Source organism: Sorex araneus, chromosome 2 (genome assembly GCF_027595985.1).
Source record: "Sorex araneus isolate mSorAra2 chromosome 2, mSorAra2.pri, whole genome shotgun sequence".
Classification (NCBI taxonomy): domain Eukaryota; kingdom Metazoa; phylum Chordata; class Mammalia; order Eulipotyphla; family Soricidae; genus Sorex; species Sorex araneus.
In genome coordinates this window covers 53,461,067-53,482,732 of record NC_073303.1, presented here as the reverse complement: position 1 = coordinate 53,482,732, position 21,666 = coordinate 53,461,067, and the positions used below count along the sequence as shown (strand labels likewise).

The 21,666-nt window shown below is 37.8% G+C and overlaps 1 protein-coding gene across 4 annotated transcripts in view; it reads left to right on the top strand.

The window, feature by feature from the left end:
- Positions 1–21,666, top strand: part of ST18 (ST18 C2H2C-type zinc finger transcription factor) — a 147,398-nt gene that overhangs the window by 10,025 nt on the left and 115,707 nt on the right. For 3 of the 4 annotated variants that reach the window (XM_055128757.1, XM_055128758.1, XM_055128755.1), the window contains exon 1: positions 12,645–12,675. The exons of the other annotated variant lie outside the window; for it this stretch is intronic. The gene's annotated coding sequence lies outside the window, so the exon portion shown is untranslated. Of the gene's footprint in view, positions 1–12,644; positions 12,676–21,666 lie in introns of those variants that run through there. 4 annotated transcript variants of the gene reach the window in all.

Sequence of the window (21,666 nt, the reverse complement as noted above, 5' to 3'; positions counted from 1 at the left end):
GAAATCATGCATATAAATCACCTCTCTGTGTCTTTGACACACAGACATATATACTTACATATACATACACCTCTTAATCTTTGACCTAACAAAGTGTCTTTTGGGTTTGGAAAGTAGAATATAACTGGTACAAACATTGTGCACAACCATATTCATATCCATATATATGTAATATATATAATAAATATTATGATTAACAATTTCTGAGTACTTATACTGTTCCAGATGCTATGTTCCTTTTATTATTATACTAATACTCAAATTTCTACTCATATTGCATTTTGCAGCTAAAGCAACTGAGTATGAGAGACATTCTGATATTTTTCTTTAGATCATCATCAGGGTAGAGGCTTGGACCAAAATCTAACTATGCCCCAGTTCTTAATCTCTGTTTTCTTTTCCCTAGGCATAGAGTAAAGGTGCAGAAGCAGGGGGATGTAGACAGTGGCAGAAGCAGAATCAGATGGCCCTGGGGTCTACGAGTGACTGGGTTCTACTCCTAGTTAAATACTACAGAGTAATTGAATGATCCTGATGAAGTGTCTTAACAAGTTGCTTTACTTTCCTTAGATATAACATCTCCCACATTATGGGTTAGTCTAGGTGACCCCAAGGGTCCTTTTCATTACCCAAATTCCATAATTCAATATATTTTTTTATAATTTAAAAAGATTCAATGAATTTTAAAAATAATTCAGAGGCAGCATTATACCTCTCTGAGACATACACATTTATCATGCCAATTAACCTTGATATCAAACACTGATGGTTCCAAGAACCACATAAGCTTTAGTTCCAGTGTTAAACATCAGATCAAAAGTTAAACATTTTGCCAAATAGAAATCTTATCTTTGTGAGCATAGACACAGATATTTAGAAACATGTGATAATTAAATTTTTCCTCTGAGTATTTTGGTGTCAAGTTGAAGACATTATTCTTTCTGCCCCTCCCCCCACCCTGGGCGCCAATTAAAATATACAGCACTAACATACAGGCCAACCACTCTTTTAAGTACTTTACATGTGTGAATGCCTTTTTAAATTTGTTTTTTGAGCCACTCTTGTTTGCGCTGAGACCTTAATTCTGGCTCTATTTTCAGGGCTCACATTAGCTGGGGCTCAGGGGACAATATGGGGTACAAGGGATTGAACCCAGGTAAGCCATAGGGAAGGCAAGCTCCTTACTAGGACGATCTCCCTAGCCCCTGAATTCTTTTAATTCTCATAGCAATCACCAGGGCACTTCCCTATAGGAGATCTCTGGAGTCCCACTTTTGTATATGGAAAGCGTGTGCCATGAAGAAATACTGTCAACTAGCTGTGACTCCATCATGTATTCCAAGGGTTCAGGCTGGGCTCAGCACCATGATCAGAGGACACGGAATTCCCACTGCTAAACATCTGATCTTGGTGCTTTGTGTCTGTGGACGATTTCACTTGGCTTAACACATGTTCGAAAACGTGAATTATAAGTCACAGGTATCTATAGACACCTTATACTTATTTTGGATCTTAATTAAGTAGTTAGTTCAATAATCTCATATTCCTTAAACTATTATTGAAGTTTAACCAGAGAGCATATTTTGACCTCTTGTAAATAACACCTTATAATGGAATATAGAATCAGTTATTGAAGTTTGCTTAAAAGCCTTTAAAAGAGAAGAGCTGCATTTAAAATTTTATTCTTCTCAGTGTCTAGTAGAAAAACTGAACATTACGAGAAATGTGAACACATATTTGTTAAATAATACCAGAATGAAAATTTCTAAACACAGTAAGATTCTTCCTGTGTAGAGACCAAATCAAATTCACAAGAGATTTCACAATTGTATCCCAACTGGATGTAATTTCAACTATTGGTTGTATCTTATATGTATGAAAGTTTTCAAGAGCATGAAGTAAAAAAACATAAAATATAGGAAATAATAAAATAGCGAAAATAGAAAAGTAAAAAGGAGTGAAATCATTATGTAAGCTATGTATAATTAGTGGGCTAAGACGAGTTTATGTTCCTAGAAGATAATAGAAGCAAAAAAAATTGTGTGTCAAACATAATATCCACCCCCAAAAGCTTTATGAGCCCGAGCAGAGGACAGGGACTAGGTTCGGGTCATCTCTTGTGTAACAGGAGAGACAACACTGTGAATTCTGCAAAGACAAACTAGCTGTAGCCAGGTCTAACTCCACTATTGCATGACACCATTCAACCTTAATTTATGTGGAACTAGAGCATCTCACTAGGCACAGTTAATTTGACTTCTTTCTTTCTAAATGACAATAATATATAGTTATTTCAACACAATGATAATATACATGCTACTTTGCCCAATGAGTTAAGATGCACTGAAAAAACAGGAGGGGCTGAAAGTCTACCCAACATATGCCTTTTACTCCGTACTAGAGAATGGAGGCTCTGCAATGCACTGAATAGAAATTTTCTATAGAGAAGGAGACAGGGTCTAGAGTACTATAGATAGATGCTAGTGTTAGTTCTGTGTAATTTACAGACACACCCTGAACTCTGACTAATCATTTCTTGTCTATAAGTCCTTATACATTGTATGAGGGAAAAACAAGCTCGAATATGTGTGAATCTGTATCTGTTTACTCATGGTGATTCACTAATTAAAGAATAAAATAAATTAAAAAAATAAATGACAATAATATAGTCTTAGGAAAAATGAGCACTTATGTTTTGAGGCAACTTTACAGAACCTTCCATAGAAGAGGCCTATGAAGGCTCTTGGATCCATTTCTAGAAGGAATTTACTGAAATTCTCCTGTGTTTCAGTCCGCTCGTCACACAATAAATACACAGGTAGAAGTACTATAAAATCTGAAGTCACAGCAGGCGACATAGCAATTTGACATTCACAAGGTAGTAGGACTCCCCTTCATGCCAGGCAAGCACGGATGGTTTGAACATGGGTTGGGAGTCATAAGTCACGGGCATATGCTTTGGAATATAGGGTAAATGGTATTCCAAGAAGAAAAAAAATCAGGCACATATGTTTTAGAAGAAAAGATTTTCTATATATACTGAACGCATGACAACCAAATGAATATGGGGGGTATATAGTTGATCAATATATTTGAGATTCAAGAGCGAGCTGGGATAGATGTGATTTACAACAATATATAAAGTGAGAAATGGACTAAAATTAGGAATCTCTGAGAACATAGAATTTAATAGGAAGATGGATCAAGAGGAGCCAATGAAGAAAGAATTTAGAGAAGGCTGAGGAAAGTATTATTAGAAAGCCAGGTATTAGAGAAAACCAAACCAAAAATTTTTCTTCTTCTAACAAGGAGCAAAGAACATAGAAATGGACATTAATAGGTCTATATTTCTAAGTCTGATGCTTAGAACATTTTCTGTAAAACTAGCAGCAAATTTTACATCATATCTGTATGGAAATTACCTTAAATACATTGGCTTTTATTCGTATGTCTATATTGTCTTGTTGAAAGCAAAAGGTCATACCTCATCTCCTAAGTTATTTATAGTTGATGTTAGCATAGAAATTCAGGAAACCACTGAGGACAAGATCCAGGAATTTTCCTAGGATTGAAACTGTCTTAAATGTAAGAGGCTAAGAAGATGGCTCAAGCAAATGGGTTCCCTGAGAAGCGCTGTGTGTGGCCACCATCAGAGTAAAGATGCATCCCCCAGTAAGGCTAAAGGGGATGTGGGCAATGGCTGGCTACATGAAGCCCTGTGGAGGAAGAGGTGCTGAGAGAGAGAAAAGAGATTAGCTTTTCTCCACAGAAAACATGAGTTAGGAAGTTGGAAGTGGTAATTTTTTAAAATTTATTCTTGTATTGAATCACGATGTGGAAAGTTACAAAGCTTTCAGGTTTAAGTCCCAGTTATACAATGCACAAACACCCATCCCTTCACCAGTGCACATACTCCACCACCAAGAATCACAGTATACCTCCCCCACTCACCTCCCTAGCCCCCCACCCCGCCTGTGTAACTGATAAATTTCACTTTACTTTCACTTTGGAAGTAGTAAATTTGGATCAAAGTAGGTAACAAATGCACTTCTGCTCTTAGTATTTCTTTGATTCTTAGTCTTATTTGTTACTGGAGATAATACCTCACCTGATAACCTTTTGCTTTCATCAGATCCAACTCAGTGTAGGACCACTTCCTCCTACCCAGAGACTGATTTCCCTGCTTTCACTTCTCCAGTTAAGAGTGTGAGAGCAGCCCATTATGTTTCAAATAAAGAGCAAACTCCTGGCTGTGTGATCTGTATGATCCCAGTTCCTTTTAATAATAGCTTTATTAAGATACACGTCTGACAACTTAACCATTTAAAAGTATACAGTTTAAATATCAATAGGTACATGGCATTTTTGCTTATCTGTTCATTAATTGATGAACTAGTATGAGTAACACTGCTATGATTATTTGTGTCCAATTCTTTTTATGTGGACATACATTTTAATTTCTCCTAGGACTGAGGGATCAAAATAGTAAATCTGTGTTTAACCATCTGAGGAACTACCAAACGTTTTTCCAATGCAGTTGCACCACTTTACGTTCCCGTCACTGCAGGTCTGATTTCTTTCCATCGTAACCAACACTCGTTACTGTCTTTGTGGGAGATATGCCTGGTGGTGGTTAGGGGCTGCTCCAGCTTTATGTTTCTTGGGGAATCACGTGGCTCAGGGATTGAACTGGCTTGGCCATGTGCAAAGCAATGTGTACTTAACCCCTGGGCTATTTTGCAACCTTCAAAAATAATGTTGCTATTCTAGTTGGTGTAAATGCCTATCTCGTTGTGATTTTGATTTGTATTTTTCTAAATTGAGCATCTTCTCATTTAATTATTGGCCATCTATATATCTTACTTGGAGAAACACCCATCCAAGTCATCTACCTATTTCTAGTTGGGTGGTTTGTCTTTCTTACTAACTAGCAAGTCATAACCACTCTTTATAAGTCCATGACATGAGGGTGCTGCTTTCACCCCAACTTCATGGGTTTCTTATACTCTTTCTTAAATCAACTAGTATCATTCTCGCTGTTACCTAAAATACCCTTCCTCATCTATTAGCTTACATTTTTTTCCATAACACTTTGATGATTATTCTTTTCCTGACTTTTGGTTTGGATTACACACAAATATAATTTGTTTTGTGTATAGCTGCTTCACTATCACCTATTTTATAAATGTGGGTAACAGTTACAATGACATAGTTGGGCCTTGGAACCAGAGAGCTCAATTCCCAGTGTTCCCAGTGCGTCTCTTCACTCATTTTGTGAACCTGGCAAGTACTTCTCTGTGTTTTTTAAATTATTTTGGTAAGACTCAATGGGGGTAGGGGCACACCCCAAAGTTCTCAGGGCTTTCTTCTGACTCTGTACTCAGGGATTACTCCGGGGGGTCATGTGCAGTGCAAGGAACCAAATCCCGGTCAGCCACATGCACGGCAAGTTATTCTACCCTGGCCCCAACTTCTCTTGTGTTTCAATCTTCACTTGAGAAATGGTTCTTACTAACAACCATTGAAAGATACTGTTGTACTTTATGAGTTAATTTATAGCATGCACAAAACATTTAGTAGCATCCTACACAGGACTGGAGAGATAGCAGAGTGGGTAGGGCCCTTGCCTGGTGTGGGACTGACCCAGATTTTACCCTCAGCTCCTTGTCAGGTCCCCTGAGCTCTGTCAGGAGTGAAACATGAATGAAGAGCCGCTAGCAAACCCTGAGCACCACCATGTGTGGCCCCAAACCAAGCAAGCAAGTAAGCAAACAAAAAACACAGTTTCCTAGGCAAAACAATAATGGACTAAAACAATGAACAAATAAATTTTTTGGATGAATGCTTAATGCATTTTCCTAGTAACTGCATTTTATCTTGAAAATAATAAATTGTTTAAACATCCAAATATTTTACCAATTTATGTGGCCAGAGCAGTATTACAATGGGTAGGGTATTTGCCTTATTTATGTAGGGCCAACTTGAGTTCAATATCCAGTACCCATAGGGTCCCCCAGGCCCCACCAGGAGTGGTCCCTGAGCACAGCATCAGGCATAAGTCCTGGACGCTGCTGGGTGTGACTCTCTGCCAAAAAATAACCCCAGAAACCCCACCAAAAACCAATTTCATCAATACGGGCATTTTCCCAAAGACTACACAGATTTATTAACTTGTTAATGCCTACCTGTGAGATTTGCGTAAGGGCTGATCTATTTTTTAGATCATGGAATTTTTCAGAATTTCTGCAGTCTGCCACTTCTGTTGTGTGACACACTTTCTATAGTCTTCACAGCTGAAAAATCTGAAGATTCAGCTTGTCAGATGTATTTTTGCAAGCATAAAACTATCTCAAACCAGACACAGGCTCCAGGCTTGTTAGTTAGGAGATGAAGTACCAAACTACCTGCTGCATGGGCCAGCACTCAGCGCATGAGTCAAGACATGCATTTCCTGGGGTATTTGTCACTGTAGGCTCCAATATCAGAATTTATCATTTTTTTACCATATTTCACTTTCTTCATTATCTTATCACAATTACTTATCAATCATTCATTATCTTAGCACTTGTTACTTATTTCTAAACATTTTCCCCCACTAATATAAGTGCAGAACAAATGTTCACATTACATGAACTACCAATATAATAGTATGGATTTTTTCTGTGATGTATCAGTGAAAAAAATCGATGCGTATAGTCATATAGTGATCTAGTCTTGGATGCTATTTTAGCAAATGTTGTAAAGCAGAAAAAACATTCATCTTATATTTGATTTTAAAAAATATCTCTTACAAGTATGTATGCTGAATTTGTTCAACTTAAGTTGGGATAATGCTATCTACCTCCTTAGGTGGTTGTAAGACTTCCATAAGACAACACCATCCTGAGAGGCTGAGCTCCTGCATGTGAGGGGTAGTCAGGACTGATGTGACTGAAGTCCTCATCTGATTTGCTTTTAGCTTTCATTTCCTTTGGAACCCTTAAAGTACCATTGACTACTTTATATCCCCCCTGCATCTATTTTGAAATGTCCCTTAGTACCATTACTTTTGTTTCATTAATAATGTTTTTTTCTTATCTTTCTGTCTTATTTTATGTAGCTCAAAGAATGGCATCGGTTTTTTTAGACATAGATAATATGCAAGTCACTCTTCTGATTCCGAGTTATGACTGAACTGGCAGTAACAACCCTTACATTTTCATCTTATCTTTTCATCTTATCTCTTCATCATGTCATCTTATCTTTTGTGTTGAAATTGATACCGCTATATTTTAAAGTTATAGTGTATCAGATGCTCTTGTTCATTTAATTTGTAAAGTATTTCAAATTTACAAGCAAACTGTCCGTAGATTATGACTTTCTACCTTGTTAGTTTTCAGATATAATATCAATGATACAGTAATCTGCTGTACACTTTACATGTATAGTCTTGCCATTCTAAACTTTATGGTTATGCCAATATAAATTTTTGGAAACATTCTAGAGATGTTTTCAAGCTTTATGCTAAATATTTTGTGAACCGTTGTCCTGAATTTTGTATCACAGAGTAGGAGCCTCACCATAGTTCTCAGTAGTCCCTTAGCCACGTGTCATCCGTTTAATCGGCAATACTCTCATTGAGTGCATTGCCTGTGAGAGGGAAGCAGAGAGGAGCTGGTCCTTGTCTTGCAGAAGCATCTGATGTAGCACAGATGATGAGGATGGCATCACTTATTCATCACAGCAGGCCAGATGCCATGGAGGAGACAGGACTTCCTGGGAAAACAGACTCCACACTCATTAAGATTATGCTGGTTTTGTTTTATTATCTTTTATTGAAGGGAAAATTTATTTTTTGTTATTGATGTTTTGGGCTTGGGGCCACACCTGACTGTGCTCAGGCCTTACTCCAGGCTCTGTACTGAAGGGTCACTCCTGGCGATGTCCACGGAATGTATGTGGTGCCGAGCCTCAAACCAGGGTTGAACAAGTGCAGGCAAGTGTCCTACCTCCCCTAAGAACGAGTCTTTGTTTGTTTTTCGTCAGACCACTAAGGGAACTATTCTAGTTATGTGACACTGAGTTTCCAGTTAGGTTTGACTTAAGTGATCTTTGTGTGTGTGTGTGTGTGTGTGTGTGTGTGTGTGTTATTTAATTTTTTTGTTTTGTTTTGTTTTTAGACCGCATCTGGCTGTTCTCAGGGCTTACTACTGGCTCTGTGCTCAGAGATCTCTTCTGACAGGGCTCATAGACCCTATGTGATGTTGGAATTGAACTTGGGTAGGGCACTTGCAGAGCAAGCTAGTAGGCACCTGTACTATGGTACAAGATGATAGCACCAGATGTCCTATCTCTCTGGCTCCAGATTATTTGAAGCAAAGTTCTCTTTCCATGAATCCTCCTTTTTTTCATTTTGAAAGCATGCATAAATAATGACTTTGGAAGTGAGGATTCTATATTCTCCTGTGCACTTTCTTCTTGTGTTTTCTTTTTAGAATACTTATTATAATAAAAAATATGTACTCTATTATCTGATGGAAATTTAAGGTCAGATTTTCTCCGAAACCTCCCACAGCTAATGAAACACTGCGATATAGAGGGGAAACCAATTGACCAATTACAAGGCATATTCTTTTAACTCTTAACATCTTGTTCTGTGTCTTTTAACACTCTGTAGTTTTCATTATATATATATATATATATATATATATATATACATTTTATAGTTCTCCCTCTCGGAGAACCTGGCAAGCTACAAAGAGTTTCCTGCCCACACGGGAGAGCCTAGCAAGCTCCCCGTGGAGTATTCATATGCCAAAAAACAGTAACAATGATGGGTCTCATTCCCTTGACCCTGAAAGAGCCTCCAATGCAGCACCATTGGGAAGGATGAGTAGAGAGGCTTCTAAAATCTCAGGGCTAGGATGGATGGAGCTGTTACTGAGACCGCTCGAGAAAATCGATGATCAACGGGATGACGATGATGATGATGAAAAAGAATGGAGTGCAAGTGGCTAAATAGAGGGCTAAATGTCGGATGCAAACTCTACAAATCTCTTATTAATCATACAAGACAGCAATGGGACCAGATGTTCAAATGACCACTTACTTAGCTTTTGGTTCACTGTAACTCTTGGAACATGCCAAAAAAGAGACTGGTTAGAGTCTTGATGTTTACAAGCATGTCATCCCATAATAACAGTGTCAATTTCCAATAAAATATTAAGATCATGAACTCTTTACTCAAACTCTGTTTTCAGATATTTGTAGTTCAAGAGGATTAATCTTATGATCCCTTCAGATTATTATCCCAATTTACCAAGAAATAAATATAGCTTTAATATATCCTCCACAATTCTTCCTTGATTGCCTCTGATCCATACAACAGAATGCTATAGTGCCAAAGTGGTACATGCCATCTGTTCCTCTCCCTTCCACAGGACACAATCTTTATATGAACAGTTTCCCCTTATTCTCGAGAAGAATGGTCTTAATAATGGTTTGAGAAAATAAACTTATGAGTTCAATCAAAAAAATTACATCAATTAAAAGGGTTGGTTACACTGGTATTCCCTGTATCAGTATCATCCCGTTGCTCATCAATTTGCTCGAGCGGGCACCAGTAATTTCTCCATTGTGAAACTTGTTCCTATTGAATATGCCATGGGAACTTGCCAGGCTCTCCCGTACAGTTGAGATACCCTCGGTAGCTTGCTGGGCTCTCCAAAAGGGGCAGAGGAATCGAACCTGGGTTGGCCGCATGCAAGGCAAACACCCTTGTGCTATCACTACTCTGGTATTAATCCTATTATTTCTCCATAACATTGTCATCTTGCATTTAAGTAATATTGTTAATGTGAAAAGTTAAACACCAGTGGAATAAAAGATAGGTGATGAAAAGAGTTTATAAGGACACTGGTTTCTTTAAATTTGTTCTCATATGCTATCTGGCATATTTTCTATTCAGCTTTACTGGCATATGATTTGATAAGTTCAAGTTTCAGAATCCTAAGTAGTTTTCCTGGTGCGAGCACATCAGTGCTAAAGCACCTGATATTGCTCAGTGAACAACTCGGTGTGTGAAGAACTCACTTTAATAAAACATACTCGGTGACATTTTGTTCTATAACTTATCTTACTGCCAACTGGTCTCCAACTTACTGCCAACAGTCTCCTTTTTTCTAAAATATTCTGATGAAGTGTTACAAAATGCCCTCTAAATATTTTTGATACTGTTATATTTATACAAAGTAATGCAAATATCTTTGGTACCAAACTATATAACTTTTTTATCCCTTAAGGCGTTTTCTGAATAGTGTGTACTTCAAAATAGCAATAGTTGAAAAAGAACACTTCAAATATCAATGGATAAGGGGAATTTTTGCACAGTCAGTAAATAAGTCAGAAGTGCAGAGTAGAGTTGGCAAAATATTGAATGTCTTAAGAAAATTCGCATCATAGCTTGATGTTGAAAGATGTTTTTTGTTATATAATTTTAATTAATTCATTCCCATATTTTTATTTGCTCTTGCCAAGTTTAAATATTGTGCTATCTTAGATTTGTAATTTGTGAGCTTACATTTGATAATGGCACCTGTAAAGAAGAAGTACATAATTACTGTTTCTTTTTTGGCATGAATGGTTTCATCTGCAGGGATGATCAAGTTCAATAAGCTGTAAAGTGGTTCTCAGAATGTACTTCAGGAACAGGCCAGAGCATCCACTTTTCATCTGTGCCTTTCCATCATAAAGTATTTTTTAAAAAAACAATTAAAAAAAAGCTCTAGAATAAAGCAGGGCTCATCTGGATCAATAGAATTCCCTGTAGATAGGAGTATTTAGGCTTTGGAAAATGAGTATTTTTATCACATTTAATAGTGAATATCATATATAGGACCAGAGCACTCAATGTACGGGACCCAACGCTTCAATCCGTGTGTGCTCAGGAAACTTGTTATCAATGACCACTCACAGGCCTCACACTGAACACTGAGCCTGTAGTCTGTGGCTTCACAAGCTCTCCAGGAGACTGGGCACTGCTTAATGTTTGGGAACTACTTTGATGTTTTGCGCTTACAAGTGTGGTCCATGGACCAGAAGCAGCGTATGGCCCCTGGCTGGAGGAGCGGGGCCCACACTGCGGCAGAGCGAGATGCTCGGTGGTTCTGATGCACTTCAAAGGCTCAGTCACACGAGGCATATCTGGAGCGCAACATTCACTGGAGAGAGTTTACTCTATCCCGAGTTATTTCGAAGGTTGTCAAAGTGAAACTCAAGGAATATTTTCTGGTATATTGCACGTCATTTTCTCTGGAATAAAAATTGGGAAGATATGTGTAAACAATCCCTCAGCTGCAAAATTCTAAACTGTGTCCATATGCCTGTGTTAGGGAATGGACAGCAGATATGGTGATTACCTGGGCCGCAGAGCTGGCACCTGGATAATAAATCGTATACACATTTCACAATGGTCTAGGTATGTTAGGTTAAAGCATCATTTTCAGGCATACATTTTCTTTTCAAAAACTCAGTACAGAGATTCACTTTTCAGATACAAAGAACTCTTAGATATGATTTTGTTCTTTTTTGGTTTTTTGGTCAGTGTCTTTTGTTTGTGGGCCACACCTTGCTGTCCTCAGGATTAACTCCTGGCTCTGTCCTTGGGGGTCACCCCGGTGAGGTTCTGGGGATCATATGTGGTACTGGGGATCAAACTGGGGTCAGCAATTTCATGAGGCTAGTGCCGACCCACTGCCCTATCTTCGTGGCCCCTTGCTTGTCTTAAGAAAAAAAAAATCTCAGATTACTTTCTATCTTAAATTTAAGTTGTCAAAGAAACTCTTTAGCACAAGTGAGCAAAGTCTCATTCCAACTGGGTAACTACCACTGTGATGCTATAGATTCAATAAGACAACGCTTCCTGTGGACATAATAAAGTTGGCCTCTTTCCAAAGATTTGGCATATTATGTCTACCGACAATGATTCCAGTTGTCAGGGAGGAAAAGAATAGTTGAATAAGTAAAATCTTACTTATAAAAATAATTTTTAGTGTGGGAACACATGGAAATGAAAGGATTATAAAGACCCTTTTGAAATCTTTGCACAACAAACACCCCCGTATGTAAATAGGACTGTCACTCGGTGTCTGTCCACAGCGAGGGCCCAGACGAGCCAGTGTAGTGTGCTCTGACAGGAACAGCTGACTCATTAGCGGAGAGCAGTGAAAGGTAATTAACCCTGGGAAAAGTACAGCTGCCGTGCGGGCTGTTCCTTTCTGTAGGATCTGATTAGAAATTAGTGTTAAACCACTGATTCTTTTTTTTTTTTATTACTCATTGATAATTCACTTCCACTCTCAGGTGTGTTCCTGGAAAAGGTTCTCAGATGTACTTACACACAAAAGGTTCACATCTAAAAAGCATTTTCTGATAACAGTAGGCACCTGTTTTTCGTGTTGGAGTGAGTTTTTTTTGAAATGAGCAATATGTTTTACTCCTGGAGATTGGCAGTACCTCACCCCATATTCTGATAGTACCTAAATGCTTGAAAGGCTTGTGTTTCTTTAGCTAATAAGCTATAGATAACTGATAGTTGCCATTTAATTTTTTCTTTTTTCTTTCTATTTTTGCTCTGACAAGCCTCTCATCAGTAGCAATGGAAAGTTTCCAGTTCCAGTCCAATGAGTATTAGGAAAGGTAAGTGAAGACTTTAAAAATAAACCATCCCACCAAACAAAAGTAAATGCTAACTTTTGAGCAGATTTGAATGTTTGAGAAGTTCAAGAACATGGCCTTAGGGACAATCAAAGATGTTTGATTTTGTTAAAGTTGTACTCGCCATGGTGATCTGGATTATAGTCACACATTTTTGAGAATTCCATATACCTGATCATCTTGATTTATGGCATGTATCTTGTGAGAAGCAGTAATACTTTAATACAGTCGAATTTTAATTATATGGCTTATAATAATTCTTATTGTATATCTTTATATATGTTATATGTAAAGAATGTTTTATACAAGATAAAGAGATAGCTGTATTAATGCCTGAAACATATAAATATGTTTATAAGCTTATATGGCAAACCTTATATGGCACAAGACATGTGATTAAATTAAGAATATGGCGATAGAGAAATTATCTTGGACTTTCCAGGTAGACCCAATGACTCACTGTTCCTTCAGAGAAAGGTTTAAAAAAAGAAGTAAGAAAGATGTGATGATGTGAGAAACATTAAACTTTTGAAGGTTTGAAGATGGAAGAATGATTCAATGAATGATTCAATGAAGGTAATAAAAGCTTCAAAGGTGCAGAGAATTTCTTAACTTTCAGCCAGCAGAATGCAGAGATCTTCATCCTATAATAGAAATTGGCAGGCTCTTGGAGTATGCCAATGGTTTAGATGAGCAAGGAAAAGAATTCTCTCAGAAACTTCCAAAATAAGGAATGCTGACCGACTTAATTTTAACCTGGGTGAGATCATACTAGACTATGATAGCAGAGCTATAGTAAAATAAGGTATTTATGTGGTTTCAAGTCACTAAGTTTGTGGAAATTTTATTACAGCATGAGTAAAAAAAAAATAAGAAGCCAACCAAGGGACGGCTATATTTTAAATCTGGCAACAAAAATACAATCAAGAATTTCCTATGTTTAAGGGAAAATGAGAAATATCTCTTGGGCCCCCAGAGCTGGTAGTCTCAAGTACTGAACTATTCATCCCATGGACCCCAGTACTTACTCTGAGTTTTCCATCCCGTGACTTTAAAATTAGCACTCTTACTGAATTCTCACGGTTTCACAACATCATGCAATTCCACAGGTTCAACTTCCTAACTCTCTGTAGTCACCAATCCTGCCACTAAAGTTCCAGTGTCATCCCAAAACCAAAAGGACCCTCCTCACTCACAGCCTCTCTCATAACCCTGTTTCCACTGCAACACTACACACACACACACACACACACACACACACACACACACACACAGAAAGAGAGAGACACACACACACTCCTCAGATGATATTTTTTAATATAATGGTTGTTTATCGCTGAAGTTAGAAATGGTGCACACTCCTTTGGATCCACTGGTGAACTTGTGCTTACTTGTGTGTGAGTAAGAGGGCTCTGGATGGCAGGGGAAGTCCTGGGCCGGAGAGATAGTGCAGTGGGTGGGCTCATCTTGCACAAGGCTGACCACGGTTCGATCCCCAGCACCACATATGGTTTCCGAAGCCCGCCAGGAGGGATCCCTGAGCACAGAGCCATGAGTACCCCCAGTGTGTTCCCAAAACAAGAACAAAGAAAGGGAAGGTATTGCTGCACAGAGAAATCTAATACGGCCTTCCCATTCGGTCACTCGTGTTTGGAAGCAGAAGCTACTTGTGTCTCTTGCTGTCGGTGTGGACACCTGGCAGGGTGGAGCATTCGGTGGCTCCCTTTCTTCAGGTATGAATTGACACCATGTCCCGACGGGCACTTTGGCATGGCTAAGGGATAGCAGACACAGAAGCACCCACAAAAGTGGCTATCACTTGGTTAGTTCTGTAGAGGTGAGTAATATTCATTCAGACACTTCTGTGTCATTTTACCTTTTCTTTTTTTTTTTTACTGTAATTGTTAGTCTTTTCTGATAGAATTATTTTATCTCTAATATTAGCATCATCAGTTTGGAGTATAGCTACATACTTGCTTACGGTAATATGTAAATGACATTTTATCTAATGATGAGTAAATATATATGATATAGTATAAAAAAACATGTAAATATATATAAACTGAACTAGGCACCCTTTAGATGAGTTGGGGATTTTCTTAGATTGTATTCTCACCAAATTTTGAAAAATAAAACTGCTACCATTTGACCTTTGACCTTTCTTCCCCAAAAGACCAACTTAAATCATAAACTAATAATTTTGCATAAAATGACACAAAAGTATACCTTGGAGAGAATCTGACACAAAATCATTTATACTTCACACTTGCTCTTCTCTATCTTTTGGAATCTGATGCTGTCAACATAATGAAGACAAAACTATAAATTCTCCTTAGGTGGTAGAGTAGTCAAATAGAATTTGTAGCAGAGTCCCAATGTTTTGCATTGAAATATAATTAATAAAGTTATCTTGGGAGCATCTGAAGAGTCTTGTTTTTCACTTATTCCAACAACAGTGTGAAGATAATATAACATTATGTTGCATTGGAAGCTCAACAAGACACAGGCTCTTACTTCCATGAGCTCCTATGGCACAGGTACAATGAAATAGGACTAATTGAGGATAACATCAAACAGATCTAACAACCAAGATGAAGGTGCCATCAACACACTACTGAGATATTGTCTCCTGAACCAAAATACAAATCACCAATTTCATTTCAACGAAAAGGTTTTACAGTCCTGACACTGAAGGGGAAAAAAAATCCTATGAAAGTTACAAATCAAATCAGTGAATTTAATTTTAATTTATTTTTAGCTATTTAATTTTATCCATAGAGTCTCCTTTGACCCTCATATAAAAATTCGACTTTAAGACATTGCTTAGCCAAACCAGGGCAATTTCAAGCACTTGGAGCCTTTCCATTGATCTCTGGGAGCATTCATTTATTTTTGCCAAAGTCCTCTGATTTCTCTAGGGACGAATTCTTCAGGAACCACTATTTTCTGGAAGGTTTTCCAGTATGATCTAAGCCTGAACTCCTTCTGCCTCCTTCTATTAATAGTTGTTCCACTTCATTTGGGGATCCTCAGTTTGCTGGTTTGTAGTTGAAGACAAGATATTTCTTCTGTCTTCTCATGCTCACTATCTAACATGGAGCAATTCATCACCCAGTGTTAAAAAATGTGTAGGTAGCAAACCAATAACAAGTAAAAACTTAGAATAAAAATATTTTTGTTGAAAGTATCCACAGTAAATTAAATACCATAACAGAGTAAAATCCAAGATTCATTCTACAAAAACGTCAGTGCCTAATTAGTACAAAAATTGAATCATGTAATTTTCTTCATTTATAAACTCTAGTAATTCATTGCATTTTTCCTAGTCAAAAAATAAATATGAATGACTATTCTTTTAACGTAGCTCAAATTTACAGAATATTATGAAGATTTTAATGAAAAATAAAACAGCAGACTTGTTGAAAATTTTCTTTAAAAGACTATTAGAACAGACAAGAAAAATAGGAAATGTCTAATGATATTGTGCAACAATCTACAGAAAAAGAAAGCTTAGAGAAAAATTCCCTTCCATTTAAAAAATCTACTATTTTAATCAGTAAGTGCTCTTTGAACTTTATTAAAATGTTTTGACATTATAATGTTGTTCGGTATATATTTACTCAAAATAAACACAATTAGCTACAACATAAGCCTTGAAGTTAAGTGGCTAGTTAAATAAAACAGAGTTTCCATAGTTACCACAGGAGAGCTTGGGATAACTTTTTTTTTCTTTGCAGTCAGAAAGAGATCTTAGAGAAAAAACTAAGCAGACAACCCCCAGCATGTCTATTCAGTAAAACTTCACACTGATTGACTTTTTAGAACTCTTAGCACAGGAAATTAAAGTCCCCCCCACACACACACATACACTTAAAGGTATAGCAGTGCATTAAAACAATATACATGAACATTCCCTTTCTCTGAGAATTCCAACTCCATTCTGAGTCGAGGGAGAGCAGGTATAATAAGATATCTCTTTGAGATGTTTTTTTGGCACGTGGGACTTTGCTAATCAACCATGTCATAAACAAGTAGTTTTAAAAACTCGTGCTGCTGTGCTCTCTGCTCATGCAGTACTAGATCCACCTCTGTCTTTTCTGACCAACATTTTGTCGCTAGATCTGATGGAAGGAAAATGGAAGTCAATACGAATCGACTTCAATAGAGACGTGACACGCTCTAGTTTCTCTGTCTCCTCAGTTTTGCCCCGAGATGTGCTCTCCGAATGTCCATGGAGGTCACTCTCACCACTGCCCTTTGTGTGTCTCACCCAAGGAGTCCTTCACAGTTGACTACTGAGAAACAAAATGATGCGATTCCTAGTAGCTCACCTTCAGCATGTGAGTCTTTAAAGCACTGTGATTAACAGGACTTTTAGAAAGTTTCTGTGTAGTTACAAGGACAGTCTCAATCTAATGTCATTTTTTTGCATTAGCTATGATTATGCTTTTACCACCAAAATGCATTTGTTTTAAAGGTAACAATACCGACTAGGAGAATAGCTTATGTTTCATCTATATTTATCAGCACTCACTGTACATTTGTGTCTTCATTACCAGGAAATATTAAGGGACATTGTGCCATCTATTCCTGTTTACAGTTTATTATGCAGAGATAGGAAACACTTAGCATGTAAAATGAATGTAGAAATTATTCCTGGATAGAAACACGGACGTTTTCCCACTCGTTGGCTCTTTCTCCTCCATCACCGGATCAGAGTGTAATTGTCAGTAATCAGGCCTGCTTGCTGCTGATAAAACCACTCTGAATGCTAGCAGCCTTCTTTGTGTGATGACTCAATTATTCCAGAAGTGCCTCATCAAATCTGCCCCATCAGCTGGGCTAATAAATAAGGAGAAGAAACTGGCCCCCCAAAGCAAATTATAAATCCATTTGCATTAACCATTTCGCTGGTCCATGATCTAGGCAGAAATAAGCATGGCAGATTGTGTTAAGCTTATTGGAATATGTTTATAATGTTTACAGCATGCAACTTTTTTCCCCCATGAGGTGTTGGAATTATCAGTCATGAATGGCATCTAAATGCAGTTATGTTAATTGCAGCTAGGTTTTGAGTGTCTTTGAAGGCTATTTGGTTACTTAAATCAAGTGAAAGTTAAATCCTCTTTCAGGGAGAAACATGGGCCTTGGAAGTTACTGGCATTGCCTCAGAGTTTAAGAGAACTGTGTCTGTGTTTACAGGTAGGTGCCAGAGGAGAGACAGAAATACAACAGAGCCTGTTAGTACAAAGTACATTGATCACAGTGGAAAGCCAAAAGTTATCTTGATGCTTTCTATGGCTTCAGCAGTTTGTAAAGCAAAAACAGCATATTTGAAAGATCAGGGTAGCTCTAGAACTCCTTGTTCTTACAATTCTCTGAAAGATTTTATAGGGCAGAAATTTCAAAAAGGCTAGTCAAACCAGTGAAGATCAAAAAAATCCATCAATGGAAATTTTGTGTGCTGCTTGACAAATCTTATTTTTCTTTTAAGACAACAATCATATGAATCTTCATTGAAAAATATGAAGTTTTATTTATAAGTTTCATGTCGTTGATCACTCAGAAGCAAAAATTGACTTAATGATCAAGACATGCAATTTGACTCCTAACATCAAAGAATTACTCGTCTTGATTATGTAGTTAGTTAAAATCTAAAACATCCTCCTTAAGAATAGGTGGTAGCACTGACCTATTTTGTAAGGGTTGTTACTTTTCCTATAGAGTAATTCTCATATTAATGGGTCTTTTCAAATTGACTCCTACTGTAATCAGGAGCTTAGTTACGAGCTGGTAGTTACAGAAATACATGTGGCTAATAAACAGCATTTTTCTTTACCTGAAACAACTCCCACGGGGACCAGAGAGATAGTTCAATAATCAGATACTTGCCTTATTGTTCCTCTGTGTAGCCAACCCCGGTTCAATTCCTGGCCCGACACGATATCCTAAACTTCAGCAGGAGTCATACCAGAGCACAAATCCAGGAATAAGCCCTGAACACAGTCAGGTGTGACCCAACTCCCTTGTACCCAGATAAAGAAATAAAAATAAAGCAGGCTTTATCAAACACAACACTTTTTTTATTTGCACCTGTCAAGAAATCATACCCCCTAGTATCAACCTGAAGAAAGAAATAGGAAAAAATCATCTGTGACAGCATGAAGTGTCAATTGGCTTGCATGATTTCTATGCAACAATTTCTAAATATGTAATGTATTGCTATTGTAGAAAGTGACCAATTCACTATAATTCACTGATTAAAAATTCTAAAACACAGGGCTTAATTTTTATTAGAAATTTAATGGAAGTTCATGGCAAATAGAAAACCAAAGTATTAGACTTTTTTCAGGCAAAGATATTATTTAGATTTATGTGAAATTTGGCTTTAACTTATATCATCTTATTATTGAATATAAACTAAATCTGGAAACTTAAAACTGTGATTTATTATTTAAAATAATACATAATCATAAAAATAATATGCTTATCATCATCACAACTAATGAAAAATTGTAGAGATAGACGTGTGATTGAGATTAAAACCAGAAGTTGTGGGATCAGAGCCTCATAAACACCAACATAACCATGCTTTTATTCTTGGGTTTTATTTTACTTGCTAAGAAAGTAAATCTAAGAATAGTCTTTGGAGCACACATGAAGGTTTATGACCTCTGAGAGGGCCCTGCTATGCCTTTTCATACTGACTCAGATGAAAACAAGCAGTTTTCATAGGCGGACAAATTTAAAAAGAATTGGTGATTGTGGTAAACTCAGCTATACTCTAGTGCTTCAAGTGTTATATTTAAATTTATTTGCCATTTTACTGAGTTTTCATATTGAGTTTTGTTTGGATAAAAAATTAATAGTTCCCTTTTGAAATATAAGTATATTGGGGCTGGGGCGATAGCACAGAGGTTTGGACACTTACCTTGCACGCAGCTCATCTGGGTTCAATCCTTAGCATCCCACATGGTTCCCCAAGCACCACCAGGAGTGATTCCTGAGTGCAGAGCCAGGAGTAACGCCTGAGTATCACAAGGTGCAACACAGAAAGAAAAAAATAATAAATATAGGTATAAATCTGTGGTTTTCTCTATATTAAGAACGTGACTGACATATGTGTCTTATTATTCTAGATCATTCACCTACCCGCGACAAAATTCAATCTGACCTAATCCTTTTTAAATGCTATGACAGATTTATTATATCATAGGCTTAAAGAATCTTCTTTTTCAGAAGCAGGTACTCATCCATGAAGTAGCTATAAAGAACTGAGAGTTTCTAATTATTGGCATATAGTAGACAACTGCAGTACTTTGTAATGGCTCCATTTAACAAGTAAAGCCATATCTTAATTAGAAAGCATACTTAAGGATTATATAGTCCATTAGGTTACTAACACCTTGGTTGTTTTATAGTTTTATCTTTTGAGCTTACTATTCTGTGTCCTGAGAGATAATACAGGGCTAAGGCACTTACCATGGCAGCTCACCCTGGCACCACCCCTGGTCCCCTGAGCACTGCCAGGGCTCACCCTGGAGCCCCAAGCCAGGAATGCCCCAGGAGCATTGCCGGGTATGGCTCACACCCCGACACCCAAATGTAGATTGTTGTTTTCAGAAAGATGAGCTTCACGGAGAAGTGGTCCTCTGATAGAGGGGGTAAAGCTCACCCTTGTAAGTTTTGGGCAAAGGGTCAGGATTCCAAGTCTTTGGTTAACTGTCGCCCCAACTGTGTGTCTTTTCTATGAATATTTTAGTTCGGACCTTAATGTTTTATAAAAGTATTTAAGATCAGAAAAGATTTCAGTATGGTAATAAAGGGGGTTTCAAGGGTCCGTCCTTGATAAAATAATAGTGCACGTGCAAAGAATGGTGAAGATTTCTGTTGGAATCAAGTAAGAATGAGTTTCCGAAGAGCCAGTAGGTGGAGTTGTTATAGTCGAACCTGGACTGGGAAGTTTCACACGTGACCATCTTCCCATTTGTGTTCTGATGCCCTTGGACTTCACAAGCTCTGTGTGTCCAGTCATATTTCTAAACTTATATTTAGTGGCGTCCCTGAGCACTTCTCCAAGTCAATCTCAGCTGTGCCGCCTTCACTCTCTCCCTGGGGAGGAGAGAGACAGCAGATGGGGTTAGGGCAGAGGGCTGACGCATCTGACAGCAAACGGCCGGGTTGTTGAGTGGAGGCCTGAGCGTCAGGAAGCTACTTTTCCCCTGAGAACCAACTAACCACTGAAGAAAGTTGAAAATGAGCCCTTTGAGAAACACTATTAAAAGTAGTAAAAAATTGCAATCGTGCAGATGATGTGCTGCTGTGTGCTTATTCGGATGCTAATGAGTTTGACATTAGGGAGCTCAGAGGGTTTACAGCGACTCCCTTATGCGATTCAGTTCTTTATTGGCAATCTTTGAGAAAATAAATGGAAAATGTATTGCTAATAAATACATAACACGATAGGGTATTAGACAAAAAGCCATTACTTTCAGGATTTAGAAAGAGCTTTGCTCACCAGTGTAACTGTTTTCCAGGATCTTTTGTTTTAGGTCGGAGTACGGCAAACAAAGCAGGCCAGGCAGGTGGAAGGCTGCAGAAGTCCTTTTGAACTCACAGTGAAGTAGAAAAGGCTGAACACATTTGGAGAGAAAGCCTTTTCCCTTTCTGGGTTTTTTTTTGTTTTTATGTTTTTTTCACTTGCAATCAAATACAAACAGAGAATTCCCTAGCTCCTGGCCTACTTTTTAGTTCTTACATGATGTGCAGTAATCTGTGCTATCACTTGAGTTTTATACCCATTTCCCCCCAAGAACTACAGTTTCTGACTCCAGTTGAAGAAGCAGCTGCTTCTTCAACTGCCTGGTCGAAGCTCGTGGGAGATACTGAACTGCCTGGCTACAAAGCCAGGCATGGTGATGACTGCAGAGGGGAAGTTACAGGACAACAGGAATCTCCTCTTAGGAGGCGGGG